The sequence below is a fragment of the Sturnira hondurensis genome, unplaced genomic scaffold, assembly GCF_014824575.4.
Source record: "Sturnira hondurensis isolate 20B ecotype Veracruz unplaced genomic scaffold, ASM1482457v3 Scaffold0020119, whole genome shotgun sequence".
NCBI classification, from domain to species: Eukaryota; Metazoa; Chordata; class Mammalia; order Chiroptera; family Phyllostomidae; genus Sturnira; species Sturnira hondurensis.
In genome coordinates this window covers 6,576,030-6,586,246 of record NW_028092750.1, presented here as the reverse complement: position 1 = coordinate 6,586,246, position 10,217 = coordinate 6,576,030, and positions in this window count along the sequence as shown.

The window sequence follows — 10,217 nt, the reverse complement described above, 5'->3', positions numbered from 1 at the left end:
CCTCCCGCAGTTGCTGCATGGCCTAGGACAGGATTTCTGTTTGTTTGGAGATTTTTTTTTTTTTTTTGCCTAAAATGTACATTTCTATCTCTGGCCATTGAAACAGCCCCACCAAATCAGAAAATAACTTAGGAGTCTGCCCCCCTTCCATATCCAATGGGGGAAGTGGTGACGACCTCTCTTTGAAGGCTCCCTTCCTCCCTGGGTGGGTCATTTCCTCTTTGGGTGTCTTTAATCATGAGAAAGCTCTTCCCTTAAACTGTCAGGCCTCTCATAGTCATGTGCATGGGTGTAATTGTTACACTATGTGTAGTGTAACAATCTCAGAAACATGGGTGCATTTAGTTCAAGGCTTAGGACACATGATTTAAAAACCTCAGCACATTGTTTGTTTCCTTTAACATATTAATACAAATGTGCAACCCTTTGGTTCACTTACTCATATTCTTGTGAATTCATTTCACTCCCCTAGGAGATAAACACCAGAAGTCAGGGGACCTTATCTTGCTTGCTTTGTGCTTGAATTCCTAGAGCCTGGAACACAGAAAGCGCTCAATCAATGTTCATTTGGATGAATGACTAGGTGAGTTCTCACAGCATGGGGTCAGATAAATGAAGGAGTTGGTTGGCTTAAATACCCAGTGAACTCTACAGAGCGATGAAATGATGCTACCTAGCATTTATGGGCATGTCCTAGGGGCCAGCAAGTTTACAGGCACCACACCATGAGGCAGGTGCCAGTACTATCAGCTTCCTGATCTGCAGACAGAGACTCAGAGACGGCATCCAAGTGGCAGGGCCAGGACCTGAACCCACCTCTGTCTGAGTGGAATGAGTACCCTAAAACAGGAAGCTATCTACTACTACACAAATCTCCTTGGTGAGCCGGTCTCTGTTTAATAAATGAAAACAATTAAGGAGAAAAGAAAGAAAACAAGCCCCCAGAGAATTCAATGGAAGTGATGTGATAAGTTCTTCCTAGCAGGCAATTAGTAGAAGTTGTCTGAACCCGCCACATCCAGTCCCACCCCAGTGCCCTCTGTGCCCATCAGTCAAGGTCCCTGGGCATACTTCCTTAAGAACACAGATAGATTAAAAATCATATAGACTTGACTTTTATTAAACAGCCCAATGGGACATGCATCCTACACATTCTGCCAAACTCTGCTGTCATAATAACCCCAGTGAGCCAATTTCAAGTTTTCCTAGTGAACAAGCCACAGGATTTTCAATGACACCTGGGAGCTCATTAAAAGTTGACTCTCAATTCCCCACCTCCGCCTCATTTGTGCAAATTAGAGAGTCCCTACGGAGCAGCTGCAGAGCTGCAGGCAGATGAGGTCTGATGCACAGCTCAGGGCAAAGTGGAGACAGAGCCACATGCTCACCCCACTTCCCAGAGATTGTCCCCAGATAGTTTCCCCACTTAGGCCGAAGCCCAAACTTGGGCACTTGATTAGCATCAAGAGACACAAGTGGGAATCAGAGGTGGCATTCTCTTTTCCTGAGCAAGAAGATGCTCAGAGATCCATAGCCAAATGCACTGTGGTACCCAGGGCAGGAGAAACCAAAGCAGGCAAAGCAGCTGGTACTGACTGTGGCCACAGTGAGAGCTCTGTGCTGCTGGGTGTGCACGGAGGTGAAGGTCTCCAGAGCCCTGAGCAAGCTGAGGCTTCTACTTCCACAGTGATGCTCATTGCAATGTGTTGTATAAGTTACATGATCAACTCCTGCCTTCCTCCCCGCACTGAACTGGCAGCCCAGAGAGGGCAGGACCACCTGGACTTGCTCATCATTGTGTCCACACAGGCTGGCACTTCATAGGTGCTTGATAAATGCTTGCTGAGAAATGACTCATCACAATCTTATAGCAAGTCTGTGAGCTGAAAAATCGTTCTGAAATGTGAACGGACATTCCCTAAATTTATCTGAAATTCACTTTGCAAGTGTGATTGATGTCACAGGCACCCACCTGCCCTTGCATGCGTGTCATAGCCTGTATCCCCGGTGTGAGGGAGTGTCATCCCATGCCCGTTGGAGTGACGGGGTAATGTCCTTGGTAATCTGACCCCTGTACGTTCTTTTAGGCCATTCTGAGCTGCCCCTCCACCTTGCTGCTCACCTCCCCTGCTGCAATGGCCTTCTGTCCCCCGGGTGGGCAATCATCTTCCCACGTTGGGTCCTTTGCATGGACTGTCTCTTCTGCCTGGTGCACCCTTTCCTCTCCCTCTGCCCCTGGAGCAGAATGTCTCAGCTGAAATACCATCTTGTCCTTGACACAATCCCTCCCCAGCCTGCCCTCTCTGTGGATTATTAGGTTGTTGGGCTCTCTTAGCCGATTGCCTAAGGCTCCTAAGAAAAAAGCAAACTACTTTCCCTCTGACGGGCACATGACTTACCAGGAATGAGCCACCTGACAATGGAGGGCCAACGAGGCTTTTCATAACTGATCAGCGCTGCTTTCTAGGAAAGATCTTGATCAACAGGGAGAAAGTGTACACATTAATAAATGGAGCCACTTTAAAATGGAGTCGGAGCTGCCATTCTGGAGGAACTGCCTTGCGCGTCTCACGCCTCACACATTTGGAATGTTGAAATGGCAAAAGAACCTTTGGACTGGGCCTAGAGCAACCTTGTGCCCTGAAGAAATGTTTGCACAGATGCCAAGAAAGCAGATATGGCGACTGCTGGACTGGTGACTACGGAACTGGAATTCAGAAACATTATTTAAAATTACTGTCCCTATGTTATCTGCATCCATAAAAATGCCTTTCTTCTGCTGATGTAATTGGTCCTCTTTCCCTTCCTTATAAATACCTTTGTCTTTGTCTCCTAATCAGAACCCTTCTGTGAGAATCAGTACTTCCCGAGCAACTATTCTTAAGGAGCTCAAATAAATGCTTGTTGCCTCTCGCTTCCACAGGCCTTTTTATTTTTAGACTCCTCACACTCCTCACCCTCTTTACTAAACTTGGTTGTTCACCATCTGCCTCCTCCCCTCCCCTGTAATGTCTGTGAGAGCGGGTACTGTGTTCATCCTGGGCTCAGATGTTCCGACACGTCTGCTGAACGCACGGTTTCTGTGGCTGGATTTTCTCCGAGCTGGGGAGAATAGCTGTCTTACGTACTGTCTTTAGGCTGGTCATGCTTACCAAACTAACCAGCTAGTGTGGCCAGCTCTAACTGTACCCAGTTGTCAATGAGTAGATCAAACATGAGCTATCAGTTCTCCATTTACCATCAGACAGACACTGATCTCAAAGACCAGGAGACCTCTTGAGCAAAACGTGGCCCCAAGGATTTGAAGAGTTCTTCAACTCGTCCTAACTGTCCAGTCCTCAGTGGGAATTCTATCCTCCACGTATTTGTGGTACACCTGGTTCGTGCTAGAGATGGTGGATGCCCAGTACCTGAATTTCACTTCCAAGAGCTCCTGGACAAGGGCAGGAGACAGGCGATACGTGCCAGGAAGAGGGGACCCACCCCTGAGATTACCGCTCCTTTAACCCATTGAGGTAAAAAAAAAAAAATCCAGAAAGGAAATCCATTGACAATCAATTTACTGTAAACACTTAAAGAGTATCTTCCAGATTAATGTATTTGGGATCAGACTGAGGACACGTGGGAAATTGCCCCACACTTCTAAGTCAAGGGCATGGCTGTAGAGGGAAGTAGCTCTAGAACATTATCCATGAAGGAGGGATGGAGTCTGACCCGCCTCTTCATCTGCACGGGTTCTGGTACAGAGCAGTGGTTGATGAATGTCTGGGCAGTGAAACTACTTGAACCAATATGTATTGGTTATCCCCTAGGTCACAGGTGGCAAACACAAGGCCGGGGGGCTGAATCTGGCCCTCCACCTTGTTTTATCTGACCCGGCACCTTGTTTCTACCTGGCGGCAGCTCTGGGTTCCTTTCCCCTAGTTAAGGAGTTGTTAGTTACATTTATACAGTCCTAAAATTACATTCAGCCCTTTGAAGGTAAGTGGGAGGCCGATGTGGCCCCCGGTGAAAATGAGTTTGACACTCCTGCCCTAGGTCAAATTCAGTGGAGATATCCAGAAGTGTATGCCTCCTGCCTGGGAGAAAAATTGAGCAAAGCTATAAAAAGTTCAGAGAGATTTTGGTAACTCATCATTGTTCTTCAAGTGGCCACATAGTAGGTATTCAAAAAAGCTGAGATAAATAAAAGCATAGCACCCATAGTTGAAGAAAAATTTGAAATGGGGGTTAAGGGAGGGGAGTACACCTTGACCAAGCACCTACTCTGTGCCAAGTTCTTTACACATACTGTGTTTTTTGTTCTGTATACTGCAGCCCCATTTTTACAGAGAAAGCAAGTCCCAGACAGGCCAAGTCACTTGTCCAAGGTCACAGCGCCACCTCCAGGCAGGCTGTAAAATGCAACTGAACGGTGATCTTGGTCTCCACTAGGACCCTGGTCTAGTATTGACCTGCTCTGTGACCTCAGCCTGGCACACTGACTGACCTCTCTGGGCATCCAGGAGCAGCACTGAAGATCGTTCTTTGTCCTGAATTCACTTTGTCCTGGATTCACTTCTTGGTTGAACATCTGTCCCTCTGATGTCATTTCCCGATTTGAGTTATGCCAGGAAATTCCCCGAGATTTTCGCTACATTCTGGGTTATTTGCTGTCCCAGTGTGATAGAGCTTACAGGATAACCTTGGATGGACCCTTGTCTAGTCCAGGATGGCACCTGCCCTTGCTAAGCTGGCAGTCCCAGCCCCTTCCTGGACTCTCCTTCTAGCTCATCCTTGCCTGGGTTCTAGAGCGATGTTTTCAAGGTCCCTTCAAAGCCCTTCCTGTTTTGGGTCCAGTCTGACTTCCCAGACCCCCTGACCTCATTCTGGACACTTTTTCATACTTTTACTTATGCTCATTCCTTTGCTTGCGATTCCCTCCCTGTGTTAGAACTGGCCACACTAGCTGGTTAGTTTGGTAAGCATGACCAGCCTAAAGGCAGCAATGTGTGCTGGGGACTGTTGTCCACCCTTCAAAGTTCAGCTCAGATGGTACCTTCCCCACTCCCCTACTTGTGCTATAAGGTCTCATAGCACCATGTGGGACTTTTATTCATTATTTTCTTCAATGTACATATTTATAAAATATTTACTATCCTATTTAGTATTTACCATGTGAGGTGCTGGGAAAATAGCAGTAACCAGCTAGATGCCACCTCTGTCCTCAGGAGGTCCATAGGAGTCTAGTGGGTGACACAGACACATAAGCAAAGAATGACAACACCATGTGATGGGGGACTTCAGGAGAAGCTAGGAGTCAGAGAGGCACCTGACTCAGTCAGGGGTGTGGGAAGTATGGTAGGCTTCCTGGAGGCAGTGACATACGACCTGAGACTGGTTAATTGAGGCAGATGGGAGTGAGGTATGAAGGATATGGTGGCACCTGGGGAGAAAGAGAGAGTCTGGCACGTTCAAGAAACTGAAAATACATCCATCTCATTTTAGTTCAGAGATACAAAATTGGGGAGAAGGTGTTGGAATTGGAGGAGACATGTCCAATTTTCAGTCCTAGGACAGCCTCCCTCTTCCCCCAGATCCTCCCGTAAGTTCATCCCAATGCCTGGCAGATTTTGGGGGGCTCCTGTTACTACTTCTCCTCAGACAACTCTTCTGGAATCAGGCCAAAGCTCCCTTGCACAACAGGGTGCTCACCTAATCACCATCAACAGTGAAACTGAGGTGGAGAGGACAGGAGGGACCTTTGGGCCCCCCCACCCAAGGCAGTGCATGGCCATGTCCCTGCCCCTGCAGGGTCCACTCCAAACCCAGCCTTTCATCCACAGCTAATCTATCACCAGTGCCCCAGCATGTGGACATGATCCGACCACGCAGTTTCCTACTCTGTACTTTCACTGATTTCAGTCCCTGTGGCAGGAATTCCTCTTCCCCTGCTACCAGCCTAGAGAATGTCATCCGTTAAGTCCTGGAGAAAACATTTTCCTCCCCATTTTCCTGCAGTCGCTGCCGGGTGTCTCCCTCACAGTCCTAGGGTGGCTGGTGGATCATGCATCTCAGACTGGATACGATGTATCTCTGTGTTCCCAGGACCTGTAACAGTGCTGGGAATGCAGGTGAAGCTCAATGTACAGATGCTTCTCGACTTACAGTAGAGTTACATTCTGATAAACCCATCATAAACTGAGATGATAGTAAGTTGAAAATGTGTTTGATATGCCTAACCTACCAAACCTCATAGCTTAGCCTAACTCACCTTAGATGTGCTCAGAACACTGGCAGTAGCCTACACTTGGGCAGAAGCACCTGCACAACGAGGGCTCTCTCTCGAGTGTCTGCTGTTTAACCTTGTGACTGCATGGCTGGCTGGGAGCTGCAGGGCACTGCCTCTGACCAGGTCACGAGAAAGTGGAGTGCTGCGTGTGCTAGAAGCATGGTGTCAATGATTGCTTTTGCACTGGTGTAAAGTGAAAAAATTACAAGCTGAACCACTGTAAGTTGGGGACCATCTATGCCTCATATGGAGTTCAATGGCAGAGCCATTCCTACTGCTCAGAGTCCAAGGTCTCAAGCCTGGTGTTGAGTGTCCTGTAGTAACTCAGAGATGCAGTGCTTATGTGGGCATAATAAGTGCACATAGTGTGTTCACACGAATATGACCCCTTGTCAGATCCATTCTGACAATCAACTTTTTTTCTGAGCTCAAATGGCATGTTGACAATGAAGCCAGGGACCACACCTGGACTCTAAAGAGGACATTGATTGAAAGGGACTAGAGAAAATGTCAAAAGCCTCTAGAGGAGAGGGACATGGACACCATGGCAGGTGGCCAGACATATGATGCAGAGCCTGTAGCTGACCCACGGGGACCCCACTGGAGGCCAGCAGCAGAAAATGCACAGGGGAAAGGACTTCTGCCATCATCCTGCCCCATTTGGGAACTGAGGACCGAGGCCACATCATGAAGCGAACACACAAGAGCACTTCACAGGACAATGCACAACTCAGGCTCCAGGGTGATGTTGACCCATCTGTACCCAAGACCCTGAACTCTTCCCACGTCCATGGCAAATGTCCCCTCGAATCAGTGCCTTCCCACCATCAGGTTGTCATAACCCAGACAGTTGTAAAACAAATTTCATGCCGCCAAGCAAATCTTAGAGCTATTCTAGGGTTTGGTCAATGCTTTTTGTGGGCTTGGGGGTTAAGAGTACCACAAAAGGGAGAAACGGGGCCAGGGCTGTCCATGACAGGTGACGGCCACCAAAGAGGAGTGAAAAACTTGAGACAGTTCTTCCTTGTGTTGGAGACCCACCTGAACTCAGTCTGGAAACACAGCTTAGAAACCCATGTGGTCCAAATGCTGAGACCAAACTGGCAAAGGAGTCCAGGTGGCTCTGGGGACATGAAGATCTCTTGCCTACGACTGTGGGGAACATATGTGACTGACAACCCAAAATCATCAGTGCTCTCATGCCAAGGCCAAGGTTCAAGAGCAGGGGTCTCCTAGGATGAAGACTTCGGCCCTAGCACTCCCCTTCGGCTTTACCACCACTTTCTTACAACTGCACTGTGGTCAAAGATAATTCTACCCAATCTTAGTTTCTTCCTTCTCTTCTCCACAGGGGTCTCAACTGCCCCAGCCTCAGTAGAGGGTGCCATTCCCAAATCCATCTCAAGCTTGGCCAGGTCTTGTTGGGTGCTCTGAGTCTTCTGTGCTTCATTGGACTTTGGAAGAAGCTATAATGGAGGAGTCTAGGGTCCCAAGACTATCGTTTTTCAACCAGACCCATCCCACCAAACTCCACTCATCAACTGCCCTCCCCAGAGTTGTACTCATTTGCATGCTCATCTCCCTATATCCTTGCGGCTACTGAGTGTTACCTGTGTTGTGCATCTCTACCAATCTTCCAGGCCAAAGCTCTATTTCACTGTTCTTGTTGGAATTTCTTAAACCATGAGGGAGATTGATCTATTTTAGTATTGAAGTAAAGTTCACTAAACATAAAATTAACTGGTAAAGGGAACAATTCAGTGGCATTTAAGGCATCCACAATGTTGTGCAATCATCATCTCTGTCTATTGTGATTCCAGAGCATTTTCATCACCCCAACAAGGAGATCCCACCTCGTAAGAGTCTCTCCCTACGCTGCCTTCCCTCCAGCCCTTGGCAACCACGAATCTACTTTCTGTTCTGTGGATTTGCCTGTTCCAGACATTTCATATACAAGGAGTCGTATGTTACCAGGTAAGTGTCTGGCTTCTTTCAGTTTCCATGATATTTTTGAGATTTATCCACCTTGTAGCAGATGCCAGTACATGAAAAGATGCTAAAAATGTAGTCATTAGACTTTCACTTATGATCCTAATGAACCTAGAGTTTCTTTTTGTTTTCTTTGGTAGTGTTTTATTTCTTAATGTGCATGCTAATTATAAAGTGTTGCTTTGTTATTATCATTTAAAATGTGTACAAATGTTTTATATGCTCTCGTATATGTATAATATATCTCAATAAAAAGATAATGCAAGAATATAGCTTTACACCAATACATCTATAATCTTAGGGAAAATATATTCCTAGAAAAATATAAATGATGGCACTTGGGAGAACCGTGTGAGGTCCCAAGATGCCTACTTTGACGGTGACTGAGGCATCATTGTCATATATACAATATTTCTTTTTTAAAAGATTTTATTTATTTATTTATCTTTAGAGGGGAAGGAGAGAGGGAGAGAAACATCAATGTATGGTTGCCTTTCATGCATCCCCTGCTGGGAGTTGGCCTGTAGGGAACTGGCGTGCAACCCAGGCATGTGCCCTGACTGGGAATCGAACCACAGTTGTTTGGTTCCCAGGCCCGCACTCAATTCACTGAGGTACACCAGCCAGGGCTGTACAATGTTTCTTGTGTCTTGCTTGTATCTTCTTCAATAAATGTCTCTATTTTTTTGATATTACATGGCTGGATACCTTCTGGACAATCCTCATATACCCAATTATTGATACATGCTACAACATGGATGAGTCTGCAAACATTATAGTGAGTGAAAGAAACCAGACCAAAGTCTGCATAATTCCGTGTATATGAAATGCCCACACTGGGCAAATCTGTAGAGACAGAAGGAAGACGAGTGACTGCCTGGACCTGGAGGGGAAGTAGAAAATTGGAGGTGGGCGCTAAAAGGTACAGAGCTTCTTTTTGGTGAAAATATCCTAAGATTGATTGTGGTAGTAATTGCGCAGCTCTGTGAACACACTAGAAACTTTTGGATTATATACATACAGGGCAATATTATTCAGCCATACAGAGGAAATTAAAATCTGTTTGTGTGTGTGCTCAGGGCCGTTTATGTTCATCGGTTTTGCCCTGGAGCCAGACTGCCTAAATCAAACCCCAGGTCTGCCTCTGAAAGCTGTGTGATGTTGGGCAGGTGAGATTCTCATTTCCTTCCTCAGTGGGCTTTTGTGAGAGTTATAGGACATTGTATGCTCACCACAGCTCCAACCACATAAAAATACTTAACATACTAAACCATTATTAGTCCTACTATATTTTAAAGCTATTTCCTAGCTGCCCTGGCTGTGTAGCTCAGTGGATTGAGCACAGGCCTGCGAACCAAAGTGTCACCAGTTCGATTCCCAGTCAGGGCACATACCTGGGTTATGGGCTGTGTCCCCAGTAGGGGGCATGTGAGGGGCAACCACACATTGATGTTTCTCTCCCTCTCTTTCTCATTCCCTTCCTTCCCCCCTCTCTCAAAAATAAATTTTTTAAAAAACCTTATTCCTAGGAAAATTTGGTACATTCTATTCTCTGTCAACCAGGAGAGACAGGTCTAAAGAAAGATGCTCTTGAGACAAAATTCTTTCCCACCAGGGTGCCAGGCTCAAAGGCCCCATTAGGGAAGATGAGTTCATTGTATTCATTCTAACGAGGTTCTCTGGGCATACACCCCTGGGGCCACAGGGTCTGGTATAAACCTGATGCAGTGGCTGTTCTGTGTGCTCCCAGAGAAAGCAGATCCCTCCTCCATAGCCATGAGACAAACTCGAGGCAGCAGCAGTCTCGAGCCCCTGGAAACACACCCCTTGGGGGCTTAGAGGTCCTGGCATCTGGCAGAGGCACAGAAGTCGTTAGTCAAGTAAGTGTGTGAGGTAAACGAGTACAGGGAAGTGGTCTTACTTGCCCCAGAACTCCCCCTCAGAGGCTGAGGTGCTC